Below are 16,874 nucleotides of genomic sequence, written 5' to 3'. Positions count from 1 at the left end.
ATCTAATATAAAAAGAAATTTAAGTGCAAAACGTTAAAAATAGATGTCAATCTGCATAATGTCTAGATTTAGTATTGGAGTTTGGAGAAATATTTTGTTACACATACTAATTAACCTATAGACATTCCACATGAGGAAATAATTTCAAACCAACATTTAAATCCCAATGAACTTTGAGTGTCACATCTCTAGAAAAAATACTGCAATTTCATAAAAACTAGTGTTGGAAGTCCTTACCAAAGACAAATTCTAGATTTTGCCACACTAAGCTATTTTTTAATATCAAGCGACAAAACATGATAGATTTCAGAGAAAGAATCCTAAAAAAAAAGCAGGGAGACAATTATACTAAAGTAACTTTTAAGTATGTTTCGATAGACTATATAAAGCATGCTTAAATGTGTCTCAAACCTTTAGATGTTGGAGCTTATATTGAGATTATAGGATAAAACTTGGGACTTTCATCAAACATGTGTTATGCAAGAAAATTGTAGAACATGCATAAATTACTATAATGATATAATCACACAACATAATCTGACTGAGCAAAGCACAACATCAATTAACAGAAATATAATACATGAAAATTTAACAAAAAAATAGGTTAAAAAAAAAAACATATTACATGAAAATTAAAACATAGTAAAATACATATCTTGCACTGAAAATAGAAGAAAAAGAGAAAAGCCAACATGTCACCATCTATAGAAAATCGGACAGCATATCCCCTAATTTACTAGCTTAGCCATCTGTCACATTCAACACCAACATGTCAAACAAATCAAACAACACACAGGTTTTCATCCATATATCACCGCAGCACACAAAATTCTCATAACCTACTTCACTAAGACATGCAAGTTCTCAACCTTCCGTTATCACCGCAGCACACAGAATTCTTAGAACCTACTTCACTACGGATGAATATCTAAGATATTCAAACTCCACTAAAGTTATACAAATTCTATTCAAAATTATAAAAGATTGAAAATTAAAAAAAAAATCAAATACAACATACCTCTTGCAATTAGCTACCAATCCAATGCTTTATAAGAATCACTAAAGCATTTATAAATCATAAACACATTATAAAGACTATCACTCAAAAATCTTCCTTAAACAAAATATAAATGTAAAGCAACTGGATCCTAACAAAAAAAAAAGAGTATTGTTAATTCCCATTTCAATTACTAGCTAGCAAAAAGTACTTAATGAAAAGTTGAACACCCTTTTTCTCACCAATCCGACAAAGTTGGTCTCATACTTTTTGTAAGTTCCAAAAGTTTCAATTGCCAATCATCTAAAGCTCAAACACAAACAACATTTAGCATATTGATGTATTTGCACAAGTAAATGAAAATTGAGAATGTGTCTTCTCAGTCAGAGCAAGAGGTCCGGGCGTTGCAGTAGTGGAAGCATACAAGGAAGATTCAACTGGAGCTTTGGGCTCAACAAATTTTTTAAGAGCCACTCTGGTGCTCCTTAGTGACTGAATATATGCAACATGAGCTGCTGCTAGTGCGCACCTCCCATCAAGTGCTTGCCTAACAAACTTCTTCGTGTCACGACATAGCTGCAGGGCTTTATCTTCTTCTACTCTTGAGCTAGAAACGCCCATTTTATAATACCCGGCTGCTATATATTCCTCCTATGATGGGATGAGGACATAATCTTCTTCTTGAAGTTTAGTAGTCTGTAGATACATTAAAAGAGGGAAAGAGGGAAGGCATTATAACTTATGTGGCAGAGCAGAAGCCTTCTTCTAAGTGCTTGTTTAATTGATAACATTTTTCTTTCTTATTATCTCCAAATAGTTTCAGCATTTGCATATGATCTTTCTTATTATCTCCAAATAGTTTCAGCATTTGCATATGAACTTTAATAGTACACTCAAACGAAGGCCATAGGGAAGGATGATAAAAATAACTGCTAAAGTTCTCATGTACACTGTCATATCATATACTCTAGAAGGCATCTACGTAACTTAACTTCTTCGTAAAGGACTTTAAATAATTAATTTATACCCAAAAATAAATCGAAGAAAGTAGTTTAAGCTGACAAAAGTTCAATATTCTAAAAAAAATGACATGAAGCATGTACCACAGTGCAAACGAAAGAAACAACGAGGTTTAAAAACACCAACCTCCACATATTGGAACAATGAAGTATAGATAAACGAACATTCGCTGAATAATAATAAAAAATTACAACTTTCAATGTTTTTAAAATCCAATCCAATCTAACAACCAGGATGAACAACACTTGAAAGACATGATGAAAATAATATATACCTATAAATTTACTTTATTTATATGTGTACAAAAATACCACCAACAACAAAAGAAAAATTAAGGAAACATATGTAAGCAATGAAAGCCAGTAAAGGAAATGGACAAGAGTTAAATTAAACTGCTAAAAGCAAAAGGCTTTTGCCTCCTTCAAGTTTTCCTTTTCTTTTTTTTGTAATCTTTTTCGTTTTCCCCTTTTTATTATCTTTTTAAAATCTAGATCAAAGTTATGCAAAACCCAGATAGAGCGTAGACAAACTAAAAACTTCCAATGAGAAAGCTTTTAGCCTTGGATCACATCAGAGAGTAATCAAATGCAAATGAAAAAGCTATGAAACTAACCAAAACAAACATTAACAAAAGTTATAAGCCTGTTTGGGTACTCTATGTAGCGCACCACACTCTCCATAGACACTGACAATTGCATTTTGAAGCACTTGATCATATAATCCTCTTCTCATAATGTAACCATGAGTTTCTTTTACCAAGTAAATACTTTTCAACCCTTTACATGCCAGCAAAATACTTTCAATCATCATTCAATCAATGACCACTCCTTCCACTTGTCCCTTCTACTCAATTCTAAGGCCCTCACATGAAAATTGTTCAAAGCATAACCAACAATGATTTTGCTATTACAATAAATAAATAAAAAATGAACCTAACATCTTATACCATGTTTTCCTATTAGAGCATTATTACAAACATATGGTGGGCAGAGGCCAAAACTCTCTCAACTATAACGTGAATCATTTAACTTTACAACAAGCCAAGAAAAATTAATCAAAGATTAATGTACATAAGCTGCCAAATCATTAGAACAAGGGCAAAACTTATACTAAAAATACAAAAAAAAAGACTAAAAAGAAATGAGATAATCGACTATTAAGCTAAACTAAGCTATATTGAAATTGAGAGTAATGAAATGCTCATGGAAAATAAATCAACCAATAGAAGCTGGAAAATCATTCGTAGAAGAAATTCAAAGATTCTTTCTCAGATTTGAATCTTTTTTCTAGGGCACAAAAAGAGAGAGATAAGAGAAAGATATGGATAAACCTTGATTGAGTGAAATGCTCAAGAGAATGGAGATGTTGAGGCTGAGATTAGTGTAGAACCATTGGAGCCAAAGCACTTCGTAGGGAAGAACTCCATTGTTGCTCTCTCCTTTGCTCTTTGTTTGTTTTCTGAGAATTTTGAAAACACACTTAAGTTGTTTTCTGAATTTTCTATTTTTTGTAACTCAGTTTTTAAAAGTTGTTCATAGAAAACAAAGCCAAACACTACTACTTGTTCTCTAAAAACAATTTTTTATTTTTTAGAACAGAAAACTATTTTTAAGTTATGAAGCCAAACAGGCTCTATGAAACTATCAACTTTTATAACCCCAATGCAAAAGATATTTTCCATCATCTAAGTTCTTATCTCTGCTTGATCAGTCCCAAATGAACAAACAAACAAACAAACAATTCCATAAAGGGGAGAGATAGAGAACTGACAAAGAAGAAACCCAATTCAGAATAACTTAAAGTCAAAATTCATCAACTTAAAGTCTAAAACTCATTGAAAACTGCCATAATTTGACAAATGAACAAATTAATAAGAAAATAAAACTGCCAAAATTTTCATCACCATCAATCAAAATCGAGAAAGATACCAAAAAATATAGAGAGAGAGAGAGAGCAAAAAAACCATTTAAACTATCAATCGAAAGACGAAAAAACGAATCCAAAACAGAACAATAGCTTGAACAATCTCAGGTCTCCATAAACGAATGAACAGAAATTCAACATAATATTAAAAAAAATAAGGAAAAAAAACCTGTTGCCGAGACCATATGCTACAGTGCTGCCGCCGAGACCCTCTGCTACAGTTGTCGGAGCCGAGAGAACCTAGGAGTCGTGCGTCTACGCCAGCCTTCTTCTCCGCCTTCGTACGCCTGCAACAGGAACCCAACGCGTCGACGACAACACACCAGTCAACTTCACCGTCTGCAGCAGGATCCTTTGTGGTACGCGCTCCTGCCGTGGAGATCGTCGAAGCCGTTTTTGCCCTGCTGCCGTCGCCCCTGGTTTCAAACCCCAACAGCCGAGACCCTATTATTTCATCTTCTTTGTGTGTTGAAAAATTTCTATGTGGATCCCTAAGTAAAAATCCCCAATTTCGAAAATATTATAGTGTATTTATCAAATTTTAGTTAAAAGTTTTTAGGGCTCACCTTGAGAGTCCTTAATATTGTTTTAGGATACTCAAATTGGTACCTTACCAGTCACTTCTTTTAAATTTTTTATTCAAATTTTTTAGGATTCATACATGTTTTTAGGACTCTTATTACGAGTCCTAAAATGTAATTTTTAAGAACTCTTAATGAGAGTCCTGAAAACTAAGAGTCCTGAAAACTCTAGAGATATCTTTTAGGACTTACATTTAGGTGCGTGTCTTAAAAATGTGTCCCATAAAGTATATTTTGTGAAAAAAAAAAAAAATTGTTGTGAAACAGTTTGACATATATAGACCCACCAATTAATTCTTATTGGTTTGGTACTATTAATAATAATAACAATCATATAGTCCCTACTAATACTATTATGTCCAAGTGTATGGTGTTCTTTCATGCAAAGCAAGAGCCAGGTACTCATGAGTAGGGTTTTATTTTTATTTATTTATTTATCTATTATGAGTAAGCCAAACCATGAGTTACCCTTCAAGAAAAAAAAACACGTGTCCATTATTGAATAAAAAAAATACATAATTAACAAAATATTTGCATAAGAGATAAAATTGTTCTTCTTCCTCATTTGATTTAAGTTTTTTATTTTTTTTGAGGGAACATATACATATTTTGTTTAAGTTTGGTGATCTATAATGAGTATACTATATTCCTTTTTGGTTACAATTATTATGTATAGTTGGATTATGATATGTATAAGTTACACATGAGATGTATGCATATTATCATACAATTACAAATGAGAAGAGTAAGAGTGAAGTGTTATGTCAATAATTTAAATTTTCTTTTCAGAGTTGGTATGTCTCACTCGACATGGTAGATCGTTTTGACCTAATATATCAAAACACGAATCCCAAAGCGTGATTTTAACATATATATTTGTATATATTCTCATTGGTACCGGAGGAAGGCATATACATTACTAGATTAGAATCTAATTAGAGTTTTGAGTTTTGCATTGGTCCAAATGTACAAGACCAGCCTTTTAGAATATTTTATTAAATTAATTAGAGTTGTCAAAACTCATTATCTAATTAATTCTTATTGAAGTTAATATTAAGATTAATTGCTTGATATTTTCAATATAATCAATATTTAAGATAATTACTCAATATTGAGGTACTTAATATTTCAAATCTTAATGATTATCATATATTCTAACGTTAATATATTTTATTGATTGTCATATATTGATTGTCCCCAAGCTCAACGGTTATTCTCATACTCCATCTAAGTGAGAGATTGGAAGACCTTTACCCTTACTAATATTCTTTTTGCATATCTAAAGCTGTTAGATTGAGGTTATCAAAATCAATTGGCAGAGGTATACTCTAACGATCATCTATATTTTTGTGACAGTTCTATTCCGTCTATTCAACATATTAGGATTGTTATGCATCTATATAAATTTTATTTTGTATCAAGAACCATGTTTGTCTCTGCCATAATATTGTTGCATGCATATATATATATGTATATGATTTATATATAATTTGTCTTCATATGTACCCATATCCATTCGTGTATATGATTTGTATATTTGTGTTTTTATTGGATTTAGTTGTTAGAAATGCCTCATTTATTAAATTTCTAATAGTTTTGGCCAATAAAACTAAATAATAGGTTTCATTATGTATGTGAAAATTTTGTTGTTAATTCAAATTTATTTTTCCATAAAGAATAGCATTAGAAATTCTTTAGTTCATGTTTCTAATGATTTTGTAAGAAAAAAATGAGTGTGAAACTTAAGAATACAAATTTTTTAAAAATTTGCATATATATATATATTCATGGTCAAAACTTAAAGAAAATCAAAGTTTGATTTCTAGTTGTTTCTTTAGCAACCTAAGGTTGTAAATTTTCAAGTTCATGATTTTTCAATTAATTTGTGCATTAAAATCGAGTTTCCCTAAGGAACAAATTAATAAAATAGAAAAATTTAGAAAAATCCAAAATATTAAAGTTTTTAAAATACTTTTGGAATTAATATTTTTTTTATTTCCACATTAATTTAGGCAATAATTTTTTTTAATTTTGCTTATTTTAATTAAGTGTATAATTTTTGTAATTTATATGTTATTTGGAAATGAATTAAAATATGAAAAAAAATTATTTGTTATATTGATTGCATTGTTTATTTTTATTTATTGAACATGCAATAATGATGATTGTACTAATTTGAGTATGTAATTAAATTTAATGTTTTACAATAAGCTTTAGTATAATTATTTATTAATTTACCAAATTAATTTATTGCCTTATTAAGTATTAATTTTTAGATTAATTCTTCCAATTAATTATTTATGAAATTATTGCATTTATTATTTATCATACATATAAATGTAGTGGATTGTGCTAATTTGTATGTTTATTTGTGTTTTAACTCATAAATTTTTTTATTATTAGTACAATTAATTTTGAGATATTATATGTATGATTTTATGGATTGAATGCATGATATGTATTCCATATTTGTACTTTTATGCTTAAATATTATTTACATAATGTTATTTATGTTATGTAATTTATTACATTTTATCAGTATAATTAAGTGCAGAAAAATTAATATATTATACATTTAATTACAATTAGATTTTGCTATATAAAAATATACTCATAAAACTTGAGAAATTTGTTAAGCATAAATGAAATGTGTCTAAGTAATTCATATAATTTTATTTAATTATGGATGTTGTCCGTATTTTCACCAAGGGACACGTGGCAATCAGAAACCTGTGTGGGCAGGATACGTGGCGGAGATGAGTGTCTCTTCAAGTGAGGTCATGCCCCGAGGTCAGTCCTCAGAGGGTGGATATCTCGAATGAAGGCAATGAGCGTCTCTATCTGAGGTTGTGCCCCGAAGACTAGTTAGTAGTCATCGAGCTCTTTACAAGCAATTGCCCTTCAGGTCAAGGACCTTGTCCTCGAGACCTAGAGAACTAGCCAGATGTCAACCAGTGTGTGTTTGCAGTGTCAGAGGATCGTCTGATAACCTTTTTGGTGATTCGTCTACAGTGTTGTCAAGTGTACGACTCGACAATTCGCACTCCCACTACGCCGCCTGACATGGAGATACGTGTGACATGCCCTGACAGTGCCAGGGGCATGTTCCCCATTAAGTAGGTAACTTTCTGCAGTGAGCCCCGTATATATCACCTGACCCGTGGTCTCTAGTTAATGCAACTCAATGCATTAAAGTGGTATTAATACCCCAATAACAGGGAGAATGTGTATTAATTACAGATAATTAGCATTAATGACCTCAGCCTCTATAAATAGGGCTGGGAGTCACATTGTAAAGGGTGAGATTTTTAGAGAGAGAGAGAGAGAGAAACTTTTACTCAGGGCAATATAAACGCTTCCTAAGAAAATTCCATTGGAGCTTGCCCTAATAAGCTTCCAATCTCCTTAATACCAAAGACTCGTGGAATAGGGCTATTTTTATAGCCTGAACCACATAAAATTGTTGTGTTCTTATTTATTCATTTCTTTAATCTCTCATATTTAAGCTGATAGCAAAAACGATAGTCAACATTCTGGTGCTTTTATTGAGAGCGTGAAGAAAACATTAAGAACATTTACAACCATGGTAACCACTCGAAGAAATGTCACAGACGACGTAGTCCCTCCCACCAGAGAGTTGAAGGAGGGGAAACTAGTTGACAGCCACCCTATGACATGCTTGAGATGGTGGAGGATTATGAAGAAGACGCTGAGTACAACAACAAAGACGATGGTGACGACCAGGAACATTATGAGGAAGAGTATCCTCAGCCCATGGATGCGAAGGAGACACTAGAAGTGGTGGTGCTTCGTGAACAGGTGGCCACCCAGCAACAAAAGATTGATGCCCAAGAGTAGGGGTGTTCGTGGTGCGGGTGGTGCGATTTTTCTCTAATTTTTTGGACCGCACAGCATATGCGATTTGAACAATTTTCCAAACCGCAACCCGCACTGCATAGACCTCAAACCACATAAACCGCACCACAAAAATGCGGTGTGGTGCAGTGCGGTGTGGGCGGTTTATACCTATCGCCAAATAATTTAACAATTAAATATTATAATTAAGAAAGATTCATAATAAACCTTATAACCATAGAGTGTTTAACAAAATAATTAAATGTACAGCAAGCTAATAAACTTTAAGCAAAACAATAAAAATATAACAAATTAATAACAAAGAAAAAATATAATATAGAAGTAAATATTATTTTAATTAAGGAGGAATATCTTTAGATTGAAGTAGAATATGTGTTAGTATCTTATGAAACATTATATATTTTTTTCTAGATATTGTGTATATTATATTATACTATATAAATATTTATGCATTAACTTTAAATGTAGTCAAATTGAAAAAAATAATATAAAAAAGTTAATATATATAATGATGCGGTGCGGTGTGGTTTGAACCGCATTTATAAAATTTAAAACCACAAACCGCACTGCACTGCGCGGTTTGGCAAAAATACAAACTGCAACCGCACCGCGAAGGGTTCTAAACCACAAATTGCGGTGCGGCATGGTGCGGTGTGGGCGGTTTTATGAACACCCCTACCCAAGAGGGTAACATTGTCGCCCAACAAGAGATGGTACTTGCCATGAAGGCCACTCTTGTAGCCCAAGGGCTATGAGTGGACCCCAATGTAATGTTCCAGCTGGGAACCTAACTGGCGTGCCGCCTGTTCACCCTGTTAGAGTGCCACCTATCGCAGTCAGAGTGCTCCCCGAGCACCCGAATGAAAAGACCCGTGATCCGCCAGTTGGAGTGCCCACCGAGCATCCAGCTAGAGTTGGAACCCCAATGCCGCAACAGGATTGTGGCAAAGGAAAAGTTGGCGATAATCCTGCTCCAAAGCAAAAAAATGCTCGTCGGGATCCCGAGGACAACCATATATCCCAAGCAAGTTGGTAAGGGTAATGGCCCAGGAGCCCAAGGACACCGCCAGGCTATCAATGCCCGTGGAGCTCAGGGCGTTCTGCCCCGACGCGACAATACGGACTGCGTGAGGCCTGGAGGTGGTGTCCCCTCAGAACCTCCATAACCCCGTACGAACAACAGTCCAGAGGTCCACTCGAGAAACGTCTCTATGAACCGAGAACGTGGCATGAGTATCTCGGTAAATAATGAGAATATTGAGTTTGACGGTGAAACTGAGGTGGCTCGTCCTGAGGATAACGATGCATTTCGAGGTTAAGCTAACCTATGGGACAACCTTAATGGTCATAGGTGAAATAAGACTAACGGGCATGAGCCCGCCAAGAAAGGTCTATCAGACCTATGGGACAATCTCAACGCCCGAAGAAGAGATAACCCGGCGTAGAGCGTCAACCGAGACCGCAATCTGCTCCGCGTGGAATTAGAAAGTCTAGAAAAGCTCATGCTAAGAATGTCCAGATGGCAAGGCCATGACTCAGACTCGAAGGACGAAGAAGGGGAGCCATGCGCTCCTCACATTGTGGAAGCCCCTTTTCTGCAGGGCTTCAAGATGCCGGCCATCCCGCCTTATGATGGTGGTTGGGCCCACCGACCACCTTTCTAAGTTTGATAGATTGATGTCGGTGCACCGCGTCTCCGAGGACGCTAAATGTCATGGGTTGACCACTGCATATTTGTCCTCATGCGCCTCGACGCTTTACGATTTCTCGGGGGAAGCCCTCATCCCGATGGGGCAGATAAAGCTCCCTGAAACTCTCGGAGAAGTGCCTTGCCGACCTTCAAATACTCCACCTTTGTGGTGGTAGACTACTCCTCGATGTATAACGCCATCTTGGGACGGCCTGACTTGGTAGAGTTTGGAGCCATCACTTCCATCCGCCACCTGTGCATGAAGGTCCCCACGGAGGTGGGGGTTTGTACTGTCTAGGGAGATCAGAAAGAGGCGAGACAATGTTACAATGTGTCTCTCAAGACCCCCGTGATGGTGGTGGAAGCAGCAATCCTTGAGCAGCCCGAGGCATTTGAAGTACATGCGGTCCAGGAGACCGAGCCTGATGAATTGGACATGAGGGTTCAAGAGGAGAAGGCTATTGAACCAAAAGAGGAGGTGGGTGAGGTGGTTCTTCATACCTCCACCCCCGATAGAAAAATAAAAGTTGGGGAAAGCTTGAAGATGGAAGTCCGAGAAACACAAGTGGACTTCCTCTAAGAAAACCAAGACGTGTTTGCTTGGTCGCATTCCAACATGACTGGCACTGATCTAAACATCATCTGCCACACCTTGAATGTCAATCCCAACTTTACTCCCGTCCAGCAAAAGCAAGGGACGTTTGATCAAACTCGAAAAGAGGCTCTCAAGGCCGAGGCAGACAAGCTTCTCACCAATAGATTTATCTGAGAAGCCCAATACCCCAGGTGGCTATCCAATCCTATTCTCGTGCCCAAGCCAAATGGCACATGGAGGACATACATCGATTTCTCGGACCTTAACAAGGCTTGTCCAAAAGACTGCTTCCCACTCTCAAAAATAGATCAGATGGTCGATGCCACCTCCGGATACTATCTATTGTCGTTCATGGACGCGTAATAGGGCTATAAACAGATATCCATGTATGTCGCGAACCAGAAGCATACTAGTTTTTGGACCGATACAGGTGTCTACTGTTACATTGTGATGTCTTTCAGATTGAAGAATTCTGGTGCATCTACCAGAGACTGGTAAACCGGATGTTCAAGAGCTAGCTGGGGCGAAACATGAAAGTTTACGTGGACGACATGCTGGTCAAATCTAGGACAACTCCCAACCATGTGGGCGATTTGGCATAGGTTTTCTCAGTGTTCCACTAGTTCGGAATGAAATTAAATCTCCAAAAGTGCACATTTGGAGTTGCCTCCGGAAAGTTCCTAGGTTTCATCGTCAGTGCTCGCGGAATTGAGGCAAACCCTGAAAAGATCAAGGCGCTAATCAAAATTCCATCTCCTCAGAAGCATAAAGACGTTCAGATCCTAACTAGAAGGATCATTGCTTTGAGTCGTTTTGTCTCCAAGGCAACAGACAAGTGCATCCCCTTCTTTAATGTGAACATGCATTCCAACAACTCAAGGTGCACATGGCCAATCCTCCGATTTTGTCCAAGCTCATAGATGGAGAACCCCTCATACTCTATATGGCTATTTCGGAGAATTCTATCAGTGCTGCCTTAGTACGAGAGGAAGGCCGTGTTCAGCACCCACTCTTTTACATCACCAAAAAACTCCTCAGCGTAGATTCTAGGTACCCGCCGATGGAGAAGTTAAATTTTTGCCTAATGGTGGCTTCTCTAAAATTAAGACCCTACTTCCAGGCGCATCCAATTAAGGTCCTCACAAACCATCCCCTTAGGCAAGTCCTTCAAAAGCCAGAGTCATCGGGAAGACTCTTGAATGGCCAATGGAGTTAAGTCAGTTCGACATCACCTACCATTTGAGGACTACTATAAAGGTCACGCACTGGCCAATTTCATCACCGAGTGCACGAGGAATCAGGAGAAGCCTAAAGCTGTCCTAGTGGTTGGACCAGCCTTGAAGTTGTATGAGGACGGGTCTTCAAATGAAAATGGTGCCGGAGCTGGACTCATTTTGGTTTCCCCCGAGGGGCACAGGATACACAACGCACTCCATTTTGGTTTCAACGCCTCTAACAATGAAGCGGAATACGAAGCCTTAATTGCTGGGCTCCGAGTGGCACTTGAGCTCAAGGCCGAGGGCCTCGAGATTTTCAGTGATTCTTAACTCGTGGTAAACCATGTACTCGGAGAGTACTAGGCCCGGGGAAAAAAATGGCAGCGTATCTAGCAAAGGCTCAAGATATGTTGCATAACTTCAGAAGATTCACTATTCAGCAGGTTCCACGAGAATAGAATTCCAATGCCGACGTCCTGGCTAAGTTGGCTACCACCAAAGACGCTGAGTTGATCAATGTGGTCCCCATTGACTACTTGTCTACTCCGAGCATCTCAGCTCCTGATGAGGTGGAAGCTATACAACCCCAAGATGGGTGGATGGAGCCAATAGTAAAATATATTCTCTCCGGGGAGCTGCCGCAAGATAAGATGGCAGCTCAAAAGATGCTCTATCAGGCGCCTCAGTACGTAATCATGGACAGTAAGCTATATCAATGAGGTTATTCTTTGCCTTTGCTCCGATGTGTGTCCAAGAAAGAATCCAATCTAATACTCCAAGAGGTACACGAGGGCTTTTGCGGGACCACGCTGGGGGGCAAAGTCTTTCCAAAAAGATCTTGAGGCAAGGGTACTTTTGGCCCACCATGAATGGAGATGCGATGGATTATGTCAAGAATTATGACAAATGACAGCGCTTCGCTAACATCCCTAGAGCACCTCCGAATGAGCTTATGCAGATGACCAGTCCATGGCCTTTCGCTGTCTTGGGTATCGACCTTATCGGGTCCTTGCCTACAGGAAAGGGAAGAGTTAAATATGCCATAGTGGTCATTTACTACTTCACAAAGTGGGTCAAGGTCGAGCCACTTGCAATGATCACCTCTAAAAAGGCCTTGGACTTCGTCATCAGAAACATCGTTTGTCGATATGGGCTCCCGAGCAAGATAGTCTCCGACGGTTGCAGTTTGATAATGAAATATTCATGGACTTCTGTCAACCACATGGAGTTATCAAGAACTTCTCCTCTGTGGCCCATCCACAGGAAAATGAATAGGTGGAAGCAGTTAATAAGACACTTAAGTCCACTTTGAAGAAAAGACTGGAATAGACAAAATGAGCTTGGCCTGAGGAATTGCCTAGGGCATTGTGGAGCTTTCGCACCACTGCTAGAACTTCCACCGGCCACTCGTTGTTCTCCATGGCCTATGGATATGAAGTTATGCTCCTAGTTGAGGTAGCAATCTCCACACACCGAAGGAATACATATGATCCGACCACTAATCATGCTTTATTTCGAGAGTCTTTGGACCTTGTGGAAGATCTCCACGAAGCTTCTCAGCTTCGAGTAATGTCCTACCAGCAGAAGGTGGCAAGATATTTCAACTTTAAGGTGAAAGATCAGAAATTTGGGGTCGGGGACTTGGTGTTGCGAAGGGTTTTCTTAGCCACCCGAGACCTAGGTGCGGGAGTGCTAGGACTTAATTGGAAAGGCCCGTATCAAGTCGAGAGCATCATGTGTCTAGGGACATACAAGCTGGTTCGACTCAATAGGGAACTGATACCCCACATTTGGAATGCCAAGCACTTTCGTTGGTATTACCAATGATAGTAATTAATGAAAATTTTCATAATTATTTTGTAGCCTCCAGGCACGATTAATGGAAATCGTGTGAACAAAACACGGTAGAAAATTTTCAATTTTTTTTTGCTTTCATGTCTTAGTTTCTTTTATCATGAATACTTGTTAGAGCACCCGCTTACTAGCCTGAACAAGTGACCACAGACTAGTCTCTGATCACTTGTGGGGCACTGTGTTCCAACGAGCACCAAGTCACTGACTTAAGTGCTAAGAAAAACCAGCAGTGAAAGTGGGGGAACTAAACTAGTCGACAAGTGTAGTGCCCCTAAGGTTAAAACCCTAAAACACTTAAATTTGGAGTAAACCCAGCATAAAAAGTCCAGTAATGCAAACTTAGAGATCCATGTTACCTCCCGCGACAATGCACGCCTGAGGAGTAATAACCAAATCCTAATCCTCGAGATGTGAATGGACGCCTGAGTCACTTGTACTCGGGCACAGACTGAAGTCGCCAGACTTTCAAGTCAATACTTTGCGAGATCCTAACACTAAAACCTCGGAGAAAGCGAGTGGACTCAAGGTCACCACTCGTGGACATTGCGCCTAAGGAGCTCTGACCGAGTCATAGTCTCAACACGTTGTTAGGATCCGAGCTTAATACTTGGAAGAATAGACCCTAAAAGTAACCCCTAGTAGCGCTAGTACGGATTAACATCACCTCTCGAGGACATCGAGCTCGAGGAGTTGTGAGATGATCTTGAAAGGTGAACGGAAGCCCCGAGATATTTACTTCAGGGGCAAAGTTAAAGCCCCAAATAGGCCTTCCGGGTATTGCATACTCGGGGGGGGCAGGCGGTTTTATGTGCAAGAACTCCTGAAAGCTTGAGTATTTGGACTACAGGGACATAGAAGGACGACAAGTTAATCGAAGGACTTCGAGCATGGGATAACACTAGATGTCTAAAGGTTCGAGCACAATAGGCCAGCTCCATCCCGAGTTGTAGGAACTCGAGGACATTGAGCTGTGTTAAATTAATGCTAAATTTCGCATTAAAGTTACTTCTAGGACTACGAGCGTACAAGAAACACTAAACGTTGGAAGCACCTACAGAGCGGTTTGAGTTCTTGTTCTCGTGGTAGTTATGTTACGTTGAATTTACAGAACCAAATCAAATACTTAAAATGGTTTGAGTTCTTGTTCTCATGGTAGTCATGTTACGTTGAGTGCTTATTCTTGTGGCAACTAGGTTATGTTGAATTTATAGAACCAAACCAAGTAAAGCAGGACATAGCGTTCTTGTTCTCATGAATGCAATGTTACAACAAACTAAAAGAATCGAAGGAGTTTAAAAGTAGTGCAGACTGCCATTACATTAAATATTTACATTAATGCTCGGGGGCTCGAGCATTACTAGTTTTTCCCCAACAAAATTGTGGCACGCAGACCTACTTACAAAGTAAAAAGAAAAAAATTACCGATTATGGGGGACCTTGACCCAGAGGGACCTTAGCCAGCAACTCGACCACGAAGTCGGCCTTAGGAGCGTGGCCCGCAGCAGCGACTTCCCTTGCCATAGCGATTTTGGCCTCCTCCACTTCCAAACGCACCTCGAGCATTGGCCTGCATGTTGGGCTCTTCAGTGAACAACAGGTCCATATCCCTGTTGCTCTACCACGCAACATATATGCTGTCATCCGCCATGGTGTCAAGCTCTTTCTTTACCTCGACTGCTCGGAGACGGAAGGCTTCACCAACTTTCTTCGCCTGGGCCAACTCTTTGGCCAACTCCTCGGATCGAGCTACAAATTATCTTTTGGCATTGGCCAGCTCTTCGGTCCGAGTAGTCAGCTCCTCAGTCCTCGTGGCCACCTCCCTGGTCCTAGTGGCCAGCTCCACGACACAGGCATCCAATTCCCCTTCTACGACCCGAGTCCAAGCCACAGCTTCCTCAAGCAGTTTTGAAGAAGTATCCTCGAGAGTCGACACCTTCGAATGAGCCTCCAGAGAAATTGACGACACCTTAAGTTGGGCCAATTCATCTCAGGCTTCTCGCAGCTCAAAGGAGCACATCAACATGATGTAACCTAACCGTTGACTGAAGGATGCATTCTGTATCAAAATAATTAATCAGTACATATACACAAGCACATAAATTGGAAACTTGATCAAAAGGTTATATCAGAGACTTACCCTCAAAGTGAAGTGGCGGTTGGCAGTGACTAGGGGCACTTCATTGTTGCTACCACATTGGGTGAAGTTGTGGTAGGGAATTTTGCATAGGGACCCTACCATCGCTTGGAGTAACTCCGCGGAAAGTAGAGTGACCTTCTCTCCAACCCTGCCCGCGAATAGGGGCTCCAACTCCTCGCGACTGGGAGGCTTGGCTTGACCCTGTGGACGGTCATCTTTGAAGAATTCAGCAAGGAGTTTGAAGTCCTTAGTCCCCTTTTCCAGCCTGGAGTTGTAAAACTCCACCACCTACCGGTGTTGCTCGAGATCAGCCCGTCAAAGTGTTCGAGGAAGATGATAAGCCGAGGTGCCTTAGCGAAAGGCTTCCTGGCCACCTTAGAAGAGATTTCCTTACCCTTCCTTTTCTTTCCCCTATCTTGATGGGGAGAAACGGAGGTCAATGACCTCGTCGGGGACCCCAGTCCTTGGAGTGAGGACTGGGGGGGCAGCTGCAGGAGCTGCTGCAACCACCATAGCAGGAAGAACAACTGTTGGGGCCACCACGGCTGGGAGGACAGCCATTGGGGGCATCGGCCTAGTGACTGATGTCACCGATGTTTCAGGTTCTGAGGGCCATGTCACCCTTTGGCACTTGGCCCAGATCTTTTCTGCTAGGCCCATGTTGTCTACACAAAGGAAACGAGAAGGGTCAATGATCGGAATGAAGAAAAAATTCAAGAAAAATAACTAGTTCTTATAAAGGCACAAAAGAGTAAAACTCCTCAGGAGCCCATCCACATACGGTCTCCTCGGGATGAAGGATAGAGTGGGAAAACTCACGCATGAGTCAACCCATCTCTTGTGTTAGGTTTGTCTCATATTGACAAAAGCAAGTCGCATGCATGGACATCGAGACGTCCAGAGGCACGAGACCTTGAGGATGCTTCATTCTCTTCGGATTGTCCAGGAATACGTCAATGATGTCCTGGTAATCTTGGTACTCCT

The 16,874-nt window shown here is 39.2% G+C and overlaps 1 long non-coding RNA gene across 1 annotated transcript; it reads right to left on the bottom strand.

Moving 5' to 3' along the window:
- Positions 1–1,149: 1,149 nt before the first annotated feature.
- On the bottom strand, positions 1,150–4,512 carry LOC133819081 (uncharacterized). Its single transcript, XR_009886265.1, has 3 exons — positions 4,110–4,512; positions 3,348–3,475; positions 1,150–1,693 (listed from the first exon to the last, which is right to left on the bottom strand). It is a non-coding gene; the product is annotated as an uncharacterized LOC133819081 (long non-coding RNA).
- Positions 4,513–16,874: the final 12,362 nt, after the last annotated feature.

The sequence above is a fragment of the Humulus lupulus genome, chromosome 2 (genome assembly GCF_963169125.1).
Source record: "Humulus lupulus chromosome 2, drHumLupu1.1, whole genome shotgun sequence".
In the NCBI taxonomy this organism is placed as follows: Eukaryota; Viridiplantae; Streptophyta; class Magnoliopsida; order Rosales; family Cannabaceae; genus Humulus; species Humulus lupulus.
This window is presented reverse-complemented; position numbering and strand designations above follow the sequence as displayed.